Source organism: Passer domesticus, chromosome 3, assembly GCF_036417665.1.
Source record: "Passer domesticus isolate bPasDom1 chromosome 3, bPasDom1.hap1, whole genome shotgun sequence".
NCBI lineage: Eukaryota > Metazoa > Chordata > Aves > Passeriformes > Passeridae > Passer > Passer domesticus.
In genome coordinates, this window is record NC_087476.1 from 109,653,297 (window position 1) to 109,660,557 (window position 7,261).

General features: G+C 45.7%; 1 long non-coding RNA gene across 1 annotated transcript; it reads left to right on the forward strand.

The window, feature by feature from the left end:
* The first annotated feature begins 2,560 nt into the window (after window positions 1-2,560).
* Window positions 2,561-6,614, forward strand: LOC135298235 (uncharacterized). The gene is made up of 3 exons (XR_010360252.1): window positions 2,561-2,660; window positions 3,633-3,676; window positions 6,011-6,614. It is a non-coding gene; the product is annotated as an uncharacterized LOC135298235 (long non-coding RNA).
* The last annotated feature ends 647 nt before the right edge of the window (window positions 6,615-7,261 follow it).

Sequence of the window (7,261 nt, forward strand, 5' to 3'; positions counted from 1 at the left end):
GATGCAGATGACCACTTGGTGCTGCATGCACCAAACCATCCTGGCTTTGGCAAACCAGGGGCAGCATCTGGCTACAAACGACTCAGAAATGGCTTCTTGATTTTTTAATGCCATTTCTACATCCCTGTGCATTGCACTGCTTCATCTCCTCCAAAGTGGGACGGGGTAAGGCTGAGCCTTCAAAACATAAGTAGATTTAAATGACAGTCCCACTGCTTTTGTTTTAAACCTATTATGTAATGCTTAGATACCTTGACAGAAAGTATGTTATAAATTTGGATAAATACACCAACACCATGTTCCTCTGTTGTGTAAGGTATCCTTGAAAAGCTTGTATTCTTTAGCCTTTCCCTCTGAAGACTGCCACCTTTTCCTTTTTTGCACCACAACTATGTTTTTCTGCCTGTAAACACCAGGCAGCTCTGAAGGATCTGCTAAAAAGAGCAAGTCCATTCCCAGGAAGCTTAAATGTACCTGCACAGGAAAATATCTAAGGGCCCAGAAGACAAGAAAACTAGATGTCAGCTTAGTTGGCAGCTATGAGTATACAAAGAAGGAAGATCTATTGTAGTCTTTGCAATGGTGTTCAATATTTAAAGTTAAATGCCCATCAATTAACTGGAGAAGAGAGGTCTAAGAACATTTCCCTGAAGTGACTATAAATATAATTTACTGTAATTATGAAGCCCTTTCTGTTGCCATAGTGATTTAAAATGGCTTTAGTCTACCTGAGAATTTGGTTAATAGATTTTGACTTTAGCTCACTGTCGTGGTTTAACCTCAGCCAGCAGACAAGCCCCACACAGCCACTCACTCACTCCCCCACCAGCAGGGCTGGGAGAGAATCAGAAGAGTAAAAGCTGGAAAACTCATGGCTTGAAAGCAAGACAGTTTAATAGGGAAAGCTGTACACCCAAGAAAAGCAGAACAAGGAATGGGCAGGCAGAAGTTCAGCCATCTCCAGGAGAGCAGGGCTCCATCACACATAATGGTGACCTGGGAAGACAAGCCACATCACTCCAAATGTGGTCCCCTTCCTCCTTCTTCGTCCCTCTTTATACACTGAGCAGGATGTCACATGGTCTGGAATATCCCTCTGGTCAGTTGGGGTCACCTATCCTGGCTGTGTCTCCTCTCAACCTCCCCTGCACCTCCAGACCCCCCATACCAGCAACTCCAGTTTGAAAAGCAGAAAAGGCCTTGGCTCTGTGCAAGCCCTGCTCAGCAGGAACAAAAACATCTCTGTATTATCAGCCCTGTGTTCAGCACAAATCCAGACACAGCCCTACACCAGCCACCGAGGAGAGGGTTAACTCCCAGACAAAACCAGCACATTCATGCATCCATTTTCAAGGAGCTGATGGATTTTCATAGGGTTTTTTTTTTGTTATTCCAAGGTAGATAAGGACACTGATGCCTTGTGAAGGCTGACCTAGAACAGAGACTAGATAGAGCTAAAGAATAAAGCAGGGATTTATTAAAAGGCCTCAATAGATCCACCTTGGGCAGCAAAACCCAAAATGGCCACAAAATGCCTGACCGGTGATGGGGTCTCACACTTTTGTAAGTTTTGGTCCATTAGCATATTGGAGCTAATTGTCCAATTACAGCTTTAGCCCATGAAGTCCCATCCTTGTTTTCTCTCTTCATTCCACTGTTGTTTATGCTCTTGGGCCTGAGATCTGGATCAGCTGTCCTTGGTCCCCAGCTAGAGAAGGAATTGTTTTGCCTACCTGCTCTGTGAAGAGAGCTTACCGTCCCCTAATATGAAGCCCAGACTTACACACTAAAGCAGAACAGAATCTGAAAAATAGAAAAGCTAAAACCTGAGGCATCAACCCCATCTGCATTTGGTGCCCTGTGTGAGCACAGAGCACCCCAGGGCAAAAGACCACTCCAGACAGAGCTGGTCCAGACAGAGAGCTGGCACCTTGTTGGACTGTTTGTCCCCCAATGAAACGAATCCCTCTTTGGAATGCAGCTGGGATTAGATGAGGAAGGTAGGAAGGCATTCATGTTTTTAGTGAGATTGCAGGGAGAATATCCATAGCCCCTGCACACTCTGTTGTGTAACCATGACCTAGATGACAACTTGTGGGCTAAGCTTTTGTCAATGCACTGTTTTGATTTAATAGGGCACAATCTGTTTAGCTGGAGCATTTGGCTCCTAGGTATATGAGCTTGGGAAATATCTGAATGTTAACTTCCACACTCCTGTCTGCTTTCTAAACGTGTCTGAATGCTCAAATACATGCTTGAAGTTGCCTTTATCCCAGATGGCATCTCATTGGAAGCAGTCATGCCCAATGTGTGCAAACAGGCTATGATGTGCAGGAATGTTTACGAGGCAGCCATAGGTCATCCGGCTCCTGCGGCTGCTGCCAAGGGCCCAGCACTTTCTCCCAACCAAAGGGAAAAGCTCAGTTTCTCCCTCCTCAGCTCCAGCGAGGCTCTGGACACCACAGACACCATCAGTGGTGCACGTGGCTGAGGGTGGCCTGATGCAGTCCCCTCCAGGTCACCGTGTGTCGCGGGGGACTGCGCGTCGCAGTGAGGGGCAGGGAGCTGCCTCCCGGGCAAGGCACCTGAAACCTGTCTCAGCAGATTTCCACTGCCAGCCTGCCTTCCATCCAGGAGAGGAGTGAGGCATATGGAGGCAGGTGAGCACAAAAAAGCCCACCTCGTGCTGGAGGCACCGGGGCTGTGCCTCGTGCGCGTGAGGCTGGCACGCTGGAGCTACCTTGCTTGGAGGATGTGACACAGCCTGTAAAGTTCCACACTGCTGAAGTCTAGGGCAGCTCCTTGGGGACCAAAGATGTGGGAAGCAAATGTAGTTGACTTTCCATAGAATATACATTCCCACGGAATATGCATTCCCAGTTGCTCCAGGAGCATTTGAAAAATATCTGCTCTGAAAGCCCCTGAGCCCTGAGCACAGCCTTCCCTATGCATGGATGCCCCTGTGCATTGTAATTTTTCCTTTGACAGGAGTGACATATCAGGCCATTTAAGAAGGCTGCTATAGATTCCCCTTCATGCTGTGAAATTAAGTCTCAGGTAACCTAGGTTCACTCATTTTTTCCATTCTTAGGAAGAACTACAGGAAAGGTATAATAAGAGTGATCAGCCCCAGGTATAATACCTGATATTTCCATGTCTTATCCAGGGTCAGATTTCATCAGATCATTACAGTCTGACCTTGGCACATTCCAAGATTTTTTCCCCCTATTATTGTTATCAGCTTCTCTGCTCTTTAAAAAAATTCTTCATCCACGTTAACGAAGCGTTCCACTAGTTAGAAAAGTTGAACATATTTTAAGAGCTGTGTGGCCAGGGGGTTTTTTCCAAAGTGCTCAGGTATCTGCTAGGAGTGTTCCAGAAATATAGCTGTCAACATGGAAAAATGCTAACAGCAAAATGCTCGGATGAAAATTTAAGATGTACAGAGGGGAAGATATTAAATTTCTGATGCCCTGACGGAGGTCAGGGAATCAGAGGAGTCAGTCTCTCAGCCTGCTCAGTCTCTGTCTCCTGGAAATGCTATTGAGAGAGAAATATTACCAGCTCATCTCATTGTGGGGCTGCTTTGTTCCCCTCCTCCTGGCTCCCTAACATTTCACTCTGTCTTGCAGGCTCACCATCGGTTGGAACTATTTTTCTGTGCATGGGGATGAAGGTACTGATTTTTTTAGTTTTCCCAGTGGACTAGCTCCAGGAAGGGCAAGGAGCTGAAACTGTGATTTAAGTGAATTCCATCTCTGATTTGGAAAATCCAACAGCCTTTATTGCTACATCCATTCTCCTTTATGTTTCAGGCCTGGATATTGCACTGGTAAATATGGGTCCCAGTTCCTTTTTTTTTTTTGGCACAGGAAATAGTCTACCAGTGACAAGTTAATGTCATCATCTAGACATTGATATTTTAATATATGGATATAATTCTGGTATTAATTAGTAATTTAGGCTCTTACAGCATTGAAGACCAAGTAAAACCTAAGAGTCTTGCAAATCACACCTAAATTTTGTAGTAATTTACCAACCACATGTTTAGCAGAGGGCAAAGCTGACATGAAGTGGTAGGGGACTCAAAATTTGTTTACATAACATTCTTCCAGTGCAGGACCTTCCTTTGCCCTTGCTCCCTCATGTCCTGGTGCCCTGTAGGAGATGTACAGCCCGCACACACGGGGCCCAGCTCTGTGCCACCATCCCTCTGAGCTCAGAGGAGCTGTTGGAGCAGCAAATCCACAGTGGCACCGGCCACATCCCAGCTGCCCGTAGCCAGTGCAGCCCATGTGGTGGCACACGGACACCCAGCCTTGTCCCTGTCACTCCAGTGTCACTGTACACAGCACTGACATCCTCCACCAGTGCAGGCCATGGGCTGCTCTTCTCTGCTGCAGCTTTGCTGGGGACAAGCAAGTGGCCTCCAGGGCCGCCTGCAGGTGCACAGCAGGAGCTCATCAGTGATCTGGTCCCCAGCAACATCAGCCAGGCCAAGAGAAGGTGCTGCCTGTCCCTATGAAGCCTTGTTCTGCTCACATGATCAAACCACAACAGCTGTACCCCCCAGCCATGACAATTCTTTTTATGCTCGCTCTTTTATGGGCCACTCTGATCTCTCAGGTGTAGCTGCCTGCCAGGGCTGGGCCAGCACAGCCTTGTGCATGCCTCAAGGTGGTTCTGGTGCATGGAAGCACTGGCTTCAGGAGGCTGAGACAATTAACAATTAAAGTGAATCAATTAGAGCAATGTCTGTGTTTTCAAAGCAGCTTCAAACTTAATTCTCATTGATTTTAGTTTTGCCAGTTGATGGCAGAGAGGCAGTTGGGTAGAAGCTTTGGTGGTGAGAAGAAATCAGTGTCCATCAAATAGACAGAGCCATAATAAATGACCAATTAAGATTAGCAAGCTAAAAATGGATGTGATTAACCAGAGGGAGTACAAATGGGAGCTGTGAAATTGGAGTCACAATAGCAGGGCAACGAATTATTAATGAGATGTGGCAGCAATCAGAATGGCCTTACTGTATTAAAGCACTCTGCCTCTCATGGGTCTGTTAGCTGACCTGTCAGTGGCACACTGGAAAAAAGAAAAGCAAAACAAACAATCAAGCTTCATTTTAGAGACTGGGGATTGTAACAGATGTGGTGTAAACACATTTGCTTCAGATGTGACCACAGTTCAAGCTGCTGTTGTGACATAAAGTCAGTGTGTATCAGCCTGTGGAGGGCTGTCACAGAAGCCATCGTGTCCTCAAAAAGGCTCAACTTTCACTATTCTAGTGAGATTATTTTCCAAGGCAAACTGCTTTCAATTTCTTTCGTGGCTTGTTCTGGTATCTTGTTAGTTTTAACAGAAAATACCACAAGTGCTGCTTCTCTTGTAAGAGCACCAGAGAAGGGGCAAGAGTGGTGCCAGTGGGAGATCTCTGCTGATGGAGACCCCAGCCCCCTCCACTGGGCCCTGCCTTGGAGCCATTGCTGGATAACCCTGCACATTTCCCCCATCCAGCAGCCCCTCCACTGGCACACCCATGGAACAAAGCCATGAATGGCAGCCAGGCACCCTTTTCCAGCTGCACTCAGAAACATCCCTGGTAAGCTCTTCTTGGAAGATGGGGAGTGAATTCAACATGGCAAATTTTCAGCTTTTTAACACAAGGAGTTTCACTTTTTCTACTATTTTAAGACTTCTGCAGACAAAGGCAAGTCTGCTCTGCTGGGGACAGCCAAGCATGGCTGCTAATTAGCCCTGTGAGGAAGAGCATTTTTCTTTTATGCCCAGATTGGGATAATGTAATCTATTACAAGAAAAAAAAGAGTACATTAAATAATCAAGGTAAGAAACTACTGTAGAGCGGGAGTCTCACATAAGCAGAGCAAGAGTTGCACCAACCCCAGATCTGACTGATGAGAAGCTGTTTAGGCAGTTAAAAACAGCAATACAGTTTCTGCTTTCTTTTCTTTTATTTTTTTTTCCTTTTTTTTTCTTTTTTTTTAAATTGCAGATAAGGGACTGAATGCCTTACAATCATAAAGAGTGTTCAAGAGCTGTGCATTAAAGGGATCCAGAGAAGACCCTTGCTGTGGAAAGGAAGGAGAGACAATTTAATCTCATCAGCCATGGGATTACTGGGCTGTGCATCTCCCATCAGTCTTACTCCTGCTGATGGGCAAGTGCAGCAGCAGGAATAATCCAGCCTGACTCCCACCAGCAGCTCTGCCAGTCAGCTCCTGAGCCACGTTTTCAAGGAGAAATCACAGTGCTCAGCCAGGAAATGGGCTCCTGAGAGGAGGGAAGAAAAGGAACATCAGGTGGAGGAGCAGAAATCCTTCTGAAAGGCTGCTGTGCAGGGAGACGAGGAGAGAGACAAATCACAGGGAAGGATGGGCCAGTGGGGGTGCAAGCTCTCTGCCAGGAAGAGGCAAGAGAAAAATGTCTCAAATTGTAACCCAGACCTCAGTCTCCTGTAGATTGGCAGTGACTTTACAGATGCACTTTCAGGTGAATGAGATGTCAAACTCCCACACCTCTCAGCAATTACCAATACCAGTGCCTCACTAGGGTAATGGTACCCAGTCTTGAGTTTTTAATGTCAGTCAGGAGGATTCAATATTACCAGCCTGGTTGTCAGATAAAGCTAAATCCTAAGAGAAAATCTTCCTGCTGTCTTAAACTCTAGAAAAGTGCAGTGTGTATTTTTCTGGGTAATTTCCATTACATGAAAAAGTGACTCTGCCTCCCTGTAAAAGCAGGTGATGGGGATTTGTTGTGTTTTGTGATTATTAATAGGCATAACTTGTTATCACTCAGGGCACTCTGAACAGTCACAGAACATAACGAGTGGAAAGTCAATGTAAATGGTGACATTTCAATTGGAAGAGCAGTTCTAGTCTAACTATAGTCTACTTTCAGTAGCAGAGAGCAGGCCAGCTCAGAGGGGTCTTTTATGATTTCTTCCTTTCTTTGATGTGACATAGGTTTACAACTTAATGAATTCCCATTGTGTTTCTAGCTCCTTTCACAAGGTTTTTAAACACAAAAAACCTGAAGGCTAACTCAGTTACCTTAACCAGTTTCTTTGTGCAATGGCCTTGCAAAGTGCTTCAAACTGGCTCAGTGCTGGAGGTTATCATCTTGGGGGTCTGGTTCCGTGGACAGAAGAAAGGAGAGAAAAATTCTAGCAAATTTTCATATTTCCTGCCTGTTACATGAAGATGGAGAAACACAAATGAGCCAATTTCCTAGAAAAAGCTGC